This window comes from Dreissena polymorpha, chromosome 13 (genome assembly GCF_020536995.1).
Source record: "Dreissena polymorpha isolate Duluth1 chromosome 13, UMN_Dpol_1.0, whole genome shotgun sequence".
In the NCBI taxonomy this organism is placed as follows: domain Eukaryota; kingdom Metazoa; phylum Mollusca; class Bivalvia; order Myida; family Dreissenidae; genus Dreissena; species Dreissena polymorpha.
The window spans coordinates 64446526-64461444 of NC_068367.1; the positions used below are offsets into that span (position 1 = coordinate 64446526).

The 14919-nt window shown below is 38.5% G+C and overlaps 2 protein-coding genes and 1 non-coding gene across 3 annotated transcripts in view; all 3 read left to right on the forward strand.

Annotated features, from left to right (window-relative positions):
- Positions 1-14919, forward strand: part of LOC127855577 (uncharacterized) — a 185454-nt gene that overhangs the window by 155774 nt on the left and 14761 nt on the right. The gene's annotated exons all lie outside the window — the stretch shown is intronic.
- LOC127855578 (uncharacterized) overlaps positions 1-14919 on the forward strand; it is a 246130-nt gene that overhangs the window by 124994 nt on the left and 106217 nt on the right. The gene's annotated exons all lie outside the window — the stretch shown is intronic.
- Positions 13057-13138, forward strand: Trnaa-agc (transfer RNA alanine (anticodon AGC)). Its single transcript has one exon. It is a non-coding gene; the product is annotated as a tRNA-Ala (tRNA).

A 14919-nucleotide genomic window follows, 5' to 3' on the forward strand; every position in this document is an offset into this window, starting at 1 on the left:
AATGCAGCAATCGTAATCAACGAGGAGCCGCAGTTGTCGTATGATCGTCTGTCCTTGCTTCTTCATTCTCAGGTCATTTATGGCGTCACCGTAGCTCTGCTGCCGTTGGTCACGTATCCAAAAGCGCACAGCTACTCTGCATTCTTCTGTTGTCAATGGCCCCAAGAACGAGCATATCACGTGTTGACTGTCTGCTGTTGTTGACGAAGCGCAGCACGTATGACGTACTCGAATTAACATTTTGTAACTGCTGTACTTATGAAAATAAGCCTGTTTTTGCCATATGTTTCTCCGTTTTCATGAGTCGACGAACTGTTGGCCTCTTGGTCGATCACCGTAGCGAATGCGTAAGTGATGTTAGGTTACCGGAGTTGCCAGGGTTTCAACGCGTTTTCGATTAGATGGTATTCAAAACTTCTGGCGTAGAAGAGTGACCGTCTGGGGTACACCGGCGTGGAGCTGTCTGATGTTCGCGTCGTTTATTATTAGCCTTGTTTAAAAGGCCTTTCTATGGCAGAAACAACGGATACTTCGTTGCCTCTGGTAAGTGGGCATCGTTGATTCTCCCTGCACCACGATTGCAGCCATCTTAATCAACGAAGAGCCGCAGTTGTCGTATGATCGTCTGTCTATGCTTCTTCATTCGCAGGTCCTTTATAGCGTCACCGTAGCTCTGCTGCCGTTGGTCAAGTATCCAAAAGCGCTCACCTACTCTGCATTCTTCTGTTGCCAATGGCCCCACAGAACGCGCATATCACGTGATGACTGTCTGCTGTTGTTGATGAAGCGAAACACGTATGACGTCACTCGAATCAACTTTTGCTAATTGCTGGCTTGTTCATATAAGTCTGTTTTGGCCATAAGTTTCTCTGTTTTAAGGAGTCGAAGAACTGTTAGCCTCTTGGTCGATCACGGTAGCGAAAGCGTAAGTGACGTTAGGTTCCCAGAGTGGCCATATGGAACCGCTGCATACCCAACTAGATCCGTCTACCCATAACGTGTTGCTTTGCAAAAATGGTGGGGAATATAATGTACGCATTTTGATGTGGCAAAAACATCTATTTTCTCTATAAAACCTCTGTTTTCTTGCTCTTTGATAATTGCATCATACAATTACAAGTATATAAATATGACGTCAAATAAAACGTGAACGATTGCGGCGACGTCGTGTGTGCGACGACGCGCCGAAATCCTAACATTCTCCCGACGACAAAATAATTTATCATGACAATAAATGCAGCACTATCATGTTCAAGGAAAAATATCAATCAATGTTCATGCACTCGAATAGTCACAATGTTCGTTTTCAAAGTCCATCATGTTTATTATCACTGTTACTAAGTGTCCATCACATTAAGTTCCATTGAATATAGTTAAACTATGGGTCGTGTCTACAATCCATTTGCGGTTTTCACGTGCTCTGCGCGCTAGAGTCCTTCATTGCCAGTTGTTTCTTTCTTTTTTACATGAAATGATATTGTCATTGATTGAGCTTTTGTCGTTTTGGCGTCTACGTGTTTTGCTCTATGTTAGAATGACGACATTGCATGCACTCTCTGGAACGACGCTTGCACTGAACGCTTCCGATCTCGTCTGATCTTCTAAATCGTTGGTTTCCAGCCATTTTCGACTGACTGGCGATTTTGAATCCGAACTCGTGGACGGAAAGGTAGATTCCGGAAGATTCTCCGATGTCAAATTGCCTGTCTGCTCCGGGCAGTCGTGACTTCTGCGTCTTTTTCAACTGGTGATGATTTCGATGATTTTGCCAGGCACTCTTTGATGTCAAATAGTGCCCTCCGGTTGCTTCGCAGTCGCGGCGAACTCTTCGATAGTGGACCCTGTCGGCTCTAGTAATCGGACAGCTTCTTCAACCCTCGCTGGCAGCGACCAGAGAGCGTCCCACGAGTCTGGGGAGTGTTAATCGAACTAACGACCGGTCCATCGAGAATGCCGTCCGAACTCGCCCACGGTTTGGGAATGTTGTCCAAACTAACCCTGTGGTCCTGGGAAGTGTCACCGGAACTCGCATAGGGGCCATTGTTAGTGTGGCTTAAACTCACCGTGGGATCCTTGGGAGTGTCGGCCAAAAACTTGCTTTGTGTCCGAGGAACACAGCTTAATCTCACAGACCAGCTCGACGCCTTAAGTATGGCGCCAGTTTTACTCTCTGCATCTCGTCGTAAAGTTTTGCATGACTCGACCATTTCAATGTTGCTTTGACTATCTCTGGTAGACTTTTCAGGCTTGCCGGAACCGCCCGTAGCCTCTGAAAATTTTCGAGGCGTCGAACGAGCGTCATGCTCCTTATTCCTTCCCCTAGCCCTGCTGTGTGTGGCTCCATATCGATTTGAACTTTCACTGGGTGATGGTGTGTTAGGCGTGTTCGTGTCACCATTGAAAATCGGTAGTGTTAATTTTGGTAAATGATGTGGCATCTGCAGCTGTTCGTGTACTTGCTGTACCAACTCGCTTGGTTCCTGAACAGCTGGGGCCTGTATGTGCGGTTCCTGTACAGCTGGGGCTTGTATGTGCAGCTCCTGTACAGCTGGGGCTTGTATGTGCGGTATAGATGACTGGTAAGTGATTCCAGTTTCATGTTCAAGGCAAGCGGGTGGTGCGCTCGAACCGTGTTTAGCGTTTGCTGCTTGCTTCTAATATATGTGCAACTTTAATTTCAGATGAAAACTGTATGCAGCTGTTTCTCTGAGCTCCGTAGCAATGTTTTCCGCGTCGGTGGTGTTGGTGGTGTTTGTAATCTTCTCGTCAACAGATTTCAACAATGCAAGAACGTTATTGATCATTTCAATGTACAGCTCAAATTCATCGTAAGAGTTTTTTTCCTTTGCCGTTTCTAGTTGCACGAATAAATTCAAGCGTAGCTCTATGTCCGTCTCTTGCTGCTAATAACTTCTGTAAGTTCATGTTTGTGTTTTGTTCACGGCAACAAAATGTACGCTTAGAATTAATTGTCACGGCACCAAAATGTACGCTTAGAATTAATTGTCACGTCACCAAAATGTTCGCTTAGAATTAATTGTCAAGGCACCAAATTGTGTGCTTAGAATTAATTGTCACGGCACCAAAATGTGCGATCGTAATATAAAACTACGCGTTGTGTAGGTTCGTACCTTTATCTGACTTTCAAAAAGTAACGTACACTAAAAAGTATATACATATGACGTCAAGTAAAACGTGAACGATTGCGGCGACGTCGTGTGTGCGCCGACGCGCCAAAATCCTAACAAGGAACGATACGTACTCGAATGGAAATCATACACACATCTGTTGCACGATGTTGACGGTTGCTGTGCCAAGACGTCTGACGCAGTGTGTGGAATCTCCAAAAGATGATAAGTTGATGACGTCAGTTCCTTCAAGTTGCACCCACAGCTTCTCGGCTAAGTTCTGCGTAATGAATGATCTCTGCGCACCTTCGTCCATGAGTAGATTGGCTTCAGCACACCGGCACACAGGTGAGACTGATGTCTTCAACAAAACATCTGAGTTGGATGTCAATGACGACTAGTATAATATTGCTGCCCACTCTCTGTTACTCCATGCATGAACAGTGTGACTGTAAGAACGATTTTATGTGAAGTCTCAGAAGTTTTATTTTTCACTCCCGCTGAACTACGTTACAATGAGAGGTGCGCCTGAACGACAACACGATACGGCGTCATAACTACAACGGTTACGGCGTCTTGACGTGTCACTTCTTTATATTGACATTTATAGGCATACACACGCGTTGACAAGGTAAAGTCTTTGTTTAAACTTACACGTAAAAAGGGATATGGCATTTATTTCCATTTAGTAATGTTTCTTAACTCGCTACCTAAGCTATCGAGGCATTTTCTAGCGTGAAATCATAATAAAAGAAAGAAGTTAAAGTTCAAAACATAGAAACTCCAATTAATTCGTTGTTTCAGGCTTGCAGTATCTGTCACGATGATTATTTTCAATGATTTGTATCAAGTTCACTCTTTTACAAACATGTGATGCCCATTAGTATACTATTATTGGTGATTTCAATCAGATTTTGCAAAATAGTTGTAGCATGTCAACTCCGTGTACATGTTACGGTATCTTCTCTTACGACTAAGGCATGTTACGGTGTCTTCTTTACAGCGTTACAGCGCCTGCAGGAAGGCAAAATTACAAGCATGGAGATTTCCTTCCTCGATTCAAGCATTTTGGACGAGAGCATTGAGGTCGTGATTGACTTCAACAGCAACGAAGTGCTTACATCGACGCCTATTGTAAAAAACAGAAGGTAGATCTGTTCGCATGCCCCAGTTGTGCGTATAGTACAAACTCTAGGGGCAATCTTCACCGCCATAAGCGTTCCGTCCACCAGAAGAAGAAGGAAGAGTGTCCCACGTGTGGTAAAACTTACGCCTCAGCATACGATCTACGGACTCATGTTAGAGTGTTTCACGGAGAAAACCCATTTTTGTGTGAATCGTGTTGCCAGAGGTTTAATAATCGCGCTGCTTTAAAGAGACATCGTGATGTGAAACATGCCGATGTATGCAAGTTCAATTGTGCAACATGTGGAAAGAAATACTACGAAAGGGAAGCGTACATTGGGCATATGAATAAACACATAGGTTCGAAACCGTATTCATGTAAATGTCGGACATCATTTGGCTACAAGTCGTGCTTAAGGCGACACATGCAGACTTGCCAACAGCAGAGTACCAAAAAGGAACACAAATGCGACACATGTGGGGTAGTACTTAATTCAAGGACTGTACTGCTGGATCATGTACAAGGGAAACACGGAGACAAACTGTATACATGCCCGTGCGGAAAATCGTTCTCGTGGAGGCCTTCCCTGGCACGCCATAAAAAGGCTTGTAAATCCGCCTAAGTAACTATAGGCAAGTGCACTTTCAAGTTTGACCTGTGGTCCTTTAATACTTAAGAGCACTTTCACTGACACTGTTTAAAATGTTTACTTCAATGTAACCATTAGGAATCAAGTGTATTTTTTAAGTTTCATTTATGGGGATATTGGTCAATATCGTGTTTGTTTTTAGATAGTTTCCACACTGTTTAGTTAACACATTCAGCCCTGAATATTCAAGCAAATAGGCATACGGCATGAATTGACATTAGCTAAATGTTATAATAATTCACGCAATTTAATACATTTTGGTTTGGCACTAGTCAAATGTTTATTCTTTGGTAACGCATCCTGATTTGGATATACTTTACTTGCAAAAGACGTATCAAGCCGTCAAAAGTGCTGATTGGGTTAAATGTTTTGTTTTATAAATTGCTTCATTTAAACTAGCGATGTTGAATCAGGTGATTCATGTGTTTCAAATCGTTTTCATTTAAATCAAGTATCATGGTGTTACCTTTAATGTGTCCTTCTGACTAATAATATATCGCTACTATTTGTCGTGTTCTGAGAAAACTGGGCATAATGCTTGTACGTAAATTGTCATCACAGATTAGCCTGTGCAGTCCGCACAGGCTAATCAGGGACGACAATTTCCGCTTTTATGGAATTTTTCGTTTAAATGATGTCTATTCTTAGAGAAAATCCAGTTAAGGCGGAAAGTGTCGTCCCTGATTAGCCTGTGCGGACTGCACCGGCTAATCTGGGACGACACTTTACGCACATGCATTATGCCCAGTTTTCTCAGAACACGACTCATATTCTCTATATGTATTAATTTCACCACATATTATCATTCAGCTGTCTGGAATGGCACATTTTTAATTGTTTTTTTTTAATTTGATGTTTAAGACAGGATTTACTGTAATCACTAAAAGCTTAGTTTAAAGGAGATGTGTGTTAATGCGCTTTTAAATAAAACAGACGCTTATAGTGAATATTGTCATTTATTTTTATTTTGTAACATCCGCATGCTGCTTTAATTCGCCAAGGTACACCCGCATATTACGTTCGAATACCGAGGCGCTAAAGGTCGTATCCAATTAAAGTTACATATTACATACATTTATGTGTTAAAGTAAAACAAAAAGCTCATGTGGGAGCTTTTTCATAATTTCTCCGCTGCATTGATCTGTCATCTGTCTTCATGGTGCATACCACCAATAAGTGCAATCCTAAAGAGGCTATTGATGTACACTCTAAGAGTAAAAAGTGTCTATATATCAACTCTTCAAACATCTAAATTTCTGAATATCAGGTATGACCCGATTACTTCTGACAAACCCGCGTTTATATGCATTTGTAACACACTTCAATGTGCTTAACTGTATGTACGATGTCTTACAATTTCTTAACGGGACATATCTAAATATTGTCTGGCAATCCATTGCGAACATGTGGCAAAATCTTCGAGCAATCAGCTTTGAGATATTGACGGACAGGCATAGTCCCGCGGGCTGGCTTGTCATATTCTGGCACAGTGCCCTTCTTCCGTTTCGCGTACTTCTTTGGCCGGCTGGACATATCGAAGCGATGGTCACTTGATTAAAAGAATAAACATATGTTAACATATGTCATACAAAGTTCAAAATAATAAAATTGCGCTGAAAACAGACACAATTTATATTATGTTTCTAGTTTCAAGTAATAAGTACATTTGACTAATTTTGAACAAGAAATGTGGAAAGTCTGAAACCATGATTTAGCAATAAAAATATCATGGGTTTATTTTCTTTCATGCACAATTTGTAAAAGGTGCATTTCTTCAATTGAGTAAATTGAGTAAATCATTAACATAATTATTCAGTTATTAATTACCTCAATTACTGTTAATAATTTAACAGGAATGTAGAAAATATTTCACACATCTTAAGTGATGAATTCAATAACATATTAAGGTCATTTAAAACCAAGACTTCATTTGGGTAATATTTATTTGTATTTCTTTATGGCATTTTTATAATCAATCAGTAATACATTTTTTTAAAGATTTCGTTCAATTATTTTTAGATAAAATAATAGTAAAAATATTTAAATAAAGACTGAATTAATCTTAGAATCGCAAATTCATTCATATTTGTTTATGTTTTGTTTTTAAATAAATCAGTACTACAATATTTTACAAGACTTTGAACATTTCTTAATAGCATTAAACTAAATTGAATGTCGATACTATACCGTAACCTTAAAAATGTTGTAGTAAATGCACTGTAACACTCTCTGTAAGACGCCGTAACATTTTAATTCATCAAAATTTCTCTCGTTACACTTACATGCAGTTAATTTTGAAACAGATCTTGATAAGATTGATTCAATATTCTTTCTTGCTTACGTGTGTTTGCATTTTCTTCTGTTTAATGTCAGACTTTGAATTATATTCCAATTATTTTATGAGTTGTCTATACAGGTCTTTAAAATTTCCATTTTATCGATAATATAGCAATAAATTACATGGCAAGCTATGAAAGAGATGCACAGTATCCGTATTTAAATAAACATTGGCTTACACATACAAAAACTATTCAAACTTACCGTAATTTACCATTTATTTTAACAAAATCCCGTATCGTCAACAAACTGTGTAAAGAAACCGTAACCGTTGTAGTTATGAGGCCGTATCGCGTTGTCGTACAGACGCACCTCCCATTGTAACGTAGTTCAGCGGGAGTGTTTTTACCTAGTGCGATAATTTATGTGACGATTAACATATTAATGAATGATGTTTGTCTTTACATTTGCGACAGCAAAATATTGATAAACAGTTTACATCTTGGTGCGATTTGCTCAGGCAATTAAAACGAAGTCATTTCTTCTATACGATGGAAATGCACACTGCGATTTCACCTACTGGATTGCATTCACCCTGATGGGCTCCTTAACAGAACACGAACATACGTTGCACGATTAACTTCTGAAAATTCGTGTCTGGCGGTAGTCTCTGTAGAATGACGGGAACGAGGAGAGTGCCGTAATTCTATTGCGATTGTAATAGCGTCTTCATGTATGCCGCTTTGATTTAATGATTTTGCCCATACCTTTCAGTCAAAAGTGAGATTGCCTGGCCGTGGTTAACGTTGGTAAGAGCAAACCCTTCGATTGTTCTGGCCGCCTCGCCCTCCAGCATTGTCTTTAAATAATTAAAATGTTGTACAGCTGTCAAACTTACGTTTTTATGTATGACCGAATCGTAGCTGTCCCAAAACGATTGCCACTGTTAGATATCGCTGTTAAATGTCATTAGGTTGAGCTTCGGAAGCTGGTGAAAATACATTCTCTGCTGTGTTGGTTGCATTACACTGAAAATCGGTGATCACGCATATTTTGACGATATCTCCAAAGCTTCGCTTCCATGTCAAAAACAATCATTTGCGAGTACAACAGCTCATCTGCTGTCGATTCCGCGTCTGAGAGTGCAATCGCTTTCGCATTTAAACCTATTGTAATGTCTAATTGGTTCTCTATTAAAGGATGGTTGGTTCAAACTGAAATTCGTCTTTTTCTTCAAATCTTTCGATCAATCGCTCGATTACGTTATGAATCCCTAGTCTCTGTCCCTTTAACTTATCGGTATTTGTTGACGGCATCCATTGATTCTGGTCACGGAACCAAAATGTCTACTTGAAAGTGATATGTAATGTTAGCATTGTGTTCTACGGTTTAATGATATTATTTCTCCAAGAATAAAACAATTTATGAAAAACAACAATAACACAATGACGTACATGTATATGACGCTATGCGGCGGCGTCATAGGACGTCGCGACAAATTCCCAACAACAACTACTACTACTACTTCTAGTACTACTACTACTACTACTACTACTACTACTACTACTATTACTACGTCTACTACTACGTCTACTAATACTACTTCTACAACTACTACTACTACTGCTACTGCTGCTACTGCTTTTGCTACTGCTACTACTGATACTACTAGTACTACCACTACGATTACTACTACTGCTACTACAACTGTTGCTACTGCTACTGCTGCTGCTGCTACTACTAAAACTACTGCTTTTACTTGTACTACTACTACTACTACTACAACTACTACTACTACTACTACTACTACTACTACTACTACTACTACTACTACTACTACTACTACTACTACTACTACTACTACTACTGCTAATTCTACTACTCCTACTACCACTACTAATACTACTAATACTACTATTATTACTACTACTACTACTACTACTACTACTACTTCTACGACTACTGCTACTACTACTACTACTACTACTACTACTTCTACTACTACTACTACTACTACTACTACTACTACTACTACTACTACTACTACTACATCTACTACTACTAATACTACTACTACTACTACAACTACTACCACTGCTGCTACTACTGCTACATGCAATCATAGATGAAATTATATGGGACCATATAATATTTGGAATACGTACACAGAAATTACGCTAAAGAATGATCAGTAAAGGCAATTATCTAACACTTCAGAAATGTCTCGACATTGCCAGAATATACGAGCTGACGAAAAGTCAGGTGAAGTCCATGACCAGCAGTGGCATACATGCTGTCGCCAGTGGATAAAAACGGCCAACAAGAACCGAATCCAAGCCAAAACGGAAGGGACATGACAAACCTCACTTATGCAAACAGGGGAAAATGTACCAACTGTGGTGGTAGTTGGCATCACACACGATAACTTTGCCCGATAAAGGGAAAGACATGCAATTATTGCCACAAGATTAACCATTTTGCATCAGTTCGTTTCCAGAAAAACAAGGACAACAGCACCAGACCTTAAAATAGAGCCAAAATTAATGCGGTAAATGACTTTTCTGACTCAGATCAAAATGACACCAATGATCAATATTTTATCAATTCGGTTGTTTGTGAAAAGCATAAGAATCAAGCTCATGTAAAACTCAATGTTTGTCCACAAGAAACAAAATAATGTTCCAAATTGACTCCGATGCACAGGTCAATATTATTACATTACATACATTTGCAGCGTTATGGATTAAAGGTCCACTCAAAAACACTAACATCTAACTATCAGCTTACAATGGAACATTACTTAAGGTTCATAGCATGATTCGTCCCCAGTGTTACTACGACGGTAAACAGTCATATCAGGACTTTTACATTGAAGACAGCCTCTCCAGTCCCATATTAGGTTTAGACATATGCATGTCTATGAATCTAATCACATTTGTGTCAGACATTGAACCTAAACATTTTTTACACAAAGGACACTGTTGTATCTAAATACTCTGATGTATTTACTGGTCCAGGAACTCTGTCAGGAGAATCTGAAATTTAGCATAAAACCGAATGCTGTTCCAGTTATTCACCCACCTAAACGTGTTCCTGTAGCAATCAAAGACAGACTCAAAGAGAGTTTAACAGAATGGTTAAGAATGGTGAAATTAACCAAATTACTGAACCGTCCGAATGGGTCAACATTATGGTCACTGTTGAAAAGTCCAGTGGTTCTTTGCGGGTGTGTATTGACCCAAAAGACTTCAAGGACGCTATAATGAGACCGCACTATCAATCAAGATCAATTGACGACATTTTGCTTGACCTGACTGGCGCTAAAGTATTTTCAAAATTTGATGCATGTTCAGGCTACTGGTCTGTCAAATTAAACACAAAGTCATCTTTATTGACAGTGTTCAATACTTCATTTGGGAGATATAGGTATCTGAGACTTCCATGTGGAATAAACTGCGCACAGGACATTTTTGTTCGGAAAATGGACGAATGTCTTGAAGATTTACATGGCATCAAGGTCATTGTTTTTGATAGCGTTCGTTCTGGGCGTTAAAGACTAGACTATGGCAAGAATCTCGAACTATTGATGGACAGGTGTCGACAGATTGGTCTAAAGCTCAATGCCGACAAAACAGAAGTCGGACAGACATAAATTCCATTCTCTAGTATTGTACTGACAGAAAATGGACCGAAATTGATCCTTCAAAAGTAAGAGTAATTCATCTCCACAAGCAAAGTCTGAACTTGAGACAATACTTGGAATGGCAAACAATTTGCAAAGATTTGCATCAAATCTTACTGAAATGACTAGTCCACTGAGATTATTGTTGAAAAAGGAAAGTATTTTCCGGTTGGCCTTAAACTAAATAAAAGAGGTTATCAGTCAAAACCCAGGACAAATACTATCGTATTTTGATCCAAAAGTAGATGTATTGTTGCAAAATGATGCATCATAAAATAGACTTGGTTGCGTTTCACCTCAAAACGACAAACCCGTTAGCTTGGCCTCAAAAGATTTGACGGAGACAGAACGAAACTATGCGCAAATCACAATAGAGATCTACGCTGTATTATTTGGCATGACAAAGTTTCATCAAATCACATACGGACGACACGTAGTAGTCCAAAGTGACCATAAACCACTTGTAAGCATAACACAGAAAAGTTTCCTAGCAGCTCCGCCAAGATTGCATAAAATGCTATTACAATTGACCAAATATGACTATGAAATAGTGCATATACCTGGAAAACAGATTCTAGTAGCAGACACGCTAAGTCCCAATTTCTTGCCGGGCGAACCGACTGACGTTTGTCAAGAAATGGACTCATATGTACATATGATTATGAAAAATATTTCTAAGAGTGATCAGAAAGCACAATTGAATCTCACTTTGAAATACAGTCACTAAATCTAATGGTTTGCCTGATAAAAACTGAGGAATGTTAAAATGTGTGCTACTATATTGGAATTTAAGAGATGAATAGGCATTCATTGATGGTTTATTGCTCGAGGGAAGCAATTTTATTATTCCGACGGAATTCAGACAATTGATGTTGGACAAAATACATGACTCCCTCCTAGGAGTTGAGAAATGCACACAACTTGCACGAAGTGCTATGTTATGGCCCAATATGACAAAATACATTAAATCCAAAGTTCTCAATTGTCCTATTTGTCTAGAGCACCGAAATAGTAACACAAAGAAACCTATGATTCCAAATCAAATTCCTGAAGGACCATGGCAGGTTTTTGCCACTTAACTGACATATTTCACTGGAATGATTGCAACTATGTTGTAATAGTCAAACTTTGCAGCAGAAATTTTGAATGTAGTTTGCTGACCAATATGAGAAGTGAGACAGTTATACACAAACTAAAGGGTCATTTTGTCACACATGGTATTCCTTTAAAAGTGATAAGTGACAATGCAGGTCAATATACTAGCCAGGAGTTTGACAATTTTCGTAAAGATTGGGATTTTGAACATGTGACATCATCTGCATTACACTCCCAGGGCAACGCTGTTGCTGAGATGTGTATTCAGACAATAAAGAAGAATTGCACAAAATCTTTACAAGCCAATCGAGATCCTAATCTTGCAATTCTCGAGTAAAGTAATTCTCCACTTGCTTGTGGACAGTCACCTGTTCAATTACTCATGAGTAGGGAAACAATATCCATTTCGCCAGTGTAAATTATTCACTTCATGTGGAACATATCATGGAGACATGCGTCTTTCTACCGATTTATTTCTCATACATACCAAGACAATGACGAATACGTAGACGTAGACGTAGACGATTCTCTGAACACAAATAACTTCAAATTATAGCAATGTAATATTACGCAATATAAAATACTTATTATTCTAACTCGTTTAAATTGCATTTACTTAAAACATGCACACGTCAATAAATTCATAAAAATAATTAATGAATAAATTATAATAAATAAATACATAAAATAAAAATACCGAGTATGATGTTGTCCACACATGTTGTTCAATACTTTATGTCTATAATATGACGTGAAACGCGTAAATGCACGTGACGTCAGTCAGTATTTCACCACATATCATGCCTAGTGAACTGTATGGTCTTTTAAACCAGAGACATTTAAATGTCAAAACAATATCAATTAAATTTCAATAAGCCATACTAATTGAACACATATATATACATTCTGCCTAAAGCAGATAAGCATTACTCACTATGACACTGACAAGGTTAACAATTTTACCAGGGGAAACCCAAAACAGTCATGCGTACGACAAGCCTTAGTAAACTTCAAATCTGTAAATAATTTCATTAACTTAAGGTAGTGCACCTCTAATGATTTCCCGCGATTTCTTCGAAGGTTGAAGAGCCTACTATTAGGTGCCGTAGCCTAGTGGTTAAGGCGATAGACTAGCAATCTTTTGGGATATTCCCGCGCAGGTTCGAATCCTGCCGACGACGTAAACTTTTTTGCGACGCGTTTTATTTATTTTCTAACGTAATTTGATTTAATATGGCATATAAGCTATATTTATTGTTAAATATGTTGCAATTTTTATGCACATTCTTCAATTATTTAAATTAAAACAACGTTATGGCGAAATTGGGTGATTTACTGTTGAAAATACGAACCTTGCATGTTGCATTTTTATTTTTATTTCAAAAAGTAAACGGTAAATCTGTCTAGTTCTTGGTATTTTTGCTGTATATAGTGTTTCTATAAAAACTAAGTTTAAAATATGACTTAAATGATACTATTTTGAATTTTATGACACTTTGTTTTTAACCGACCCAATTTTTACTTGGCTGAAATCACTTACATTTCATGGCGCTCTTCCATAGATAAAAATTTGTAAAATATAAATGTCTGTAAAAGAATACTTATTTCATCTTGTTTAAACTTTAAACACCTTTACAGCATCTGTACACACCAACTGCATGCCCATATTTGGAAATTTGAATGAATTATGGAACTTTTATATACCCCAGGGGTGAAAATAAACTGGACAAAAGCCGAGCGTGGGGGTGGTTTTAAAAAAATCGGTATATTTTTTTAAAAAGCATGGAAAGCCTACCTACAAATTTGCATGCAGTTCAGTGAAATGATGCTGATTAAGAAAATAATTAATTAGATTATATTTGGATATGTGCCCATTAGAGGTGCGCTACCTTAATATACTTATCACCACAAAATATATAATAATTGATGCGAATACGTACAAACAGATGCAATAATAGGTAATTACATTCACCACGAATGCGCCTTTAGCAACGAATCTTGCGTGGATGCGCAATTAACGGACGGCTGAAAAACAGTGCGGTCGGACTCTGGCTTTACCCAACAATGTTATAACGAATGGTGTTTACCCTGACACTCAGGAACACTGCATTGTTTGGGCATTTTACAACTTACAGACAAGTGATTCCTTTGAGACATTTGAAACATAGTTTACGTATGGCAACAAACTTCCGCCTCTCACTCATGGCATGGCAATAAATGCTTTACACTCACCCAATTCTTTGCATTTTCAAGAACAACAAATGCATTTCCGCTCAAATTTCGCACACTCGCTACTCGTATGCGTTATAAGAGTTGTGACCTTTGTGTTTACAAACCTGTTAGACTTTAAATGTGTATCATGAATACTTCTACATGATTGGTTGTCTCTAACAATATCAGTAACATTCATTGAACTAGTAGTTTGTTACATTGTGTTGAAAAGCAAACTTAATCAGAAAATTTTGGCTCTCTGTCTGATTTAACAATTATGTCCTGTGCTATATCAACCATCTTGATCTCATACGCATGGGCAAGCGTCTAACAATGCCTCTAAATCGTCAATATCAGAGGCGAAACCTAGTTGAGAAAGAGTTATCTTACATTTTTGCATGTCCAACGCTAGCATGGAAAGTGCATCAACATCTGAGGCCTTTATCTGAAGACCATGCACAAGCTTATCGATGTAAGACCTAGAAATGACATGCGGTTTGCCGTATCGAAATTATCTCTCGCACGTCTATATCTCTCAGTAGGTTCTAACAAAACACAATCTTCAATACTACATTTGCCCTCACCCACACTGTATTATATAAGGTAGCTCAATCTAAGCCTATCATCATACACTTTACATTCTAGATTTGTCTTAAAATTCTTAATGAACTTGCAACAATCAATAGATCTGCCACTAAATGTCAACAGTTCAGGTTTAGGCAAATGAAAGCCTTCTTGTAATGTATTAGCC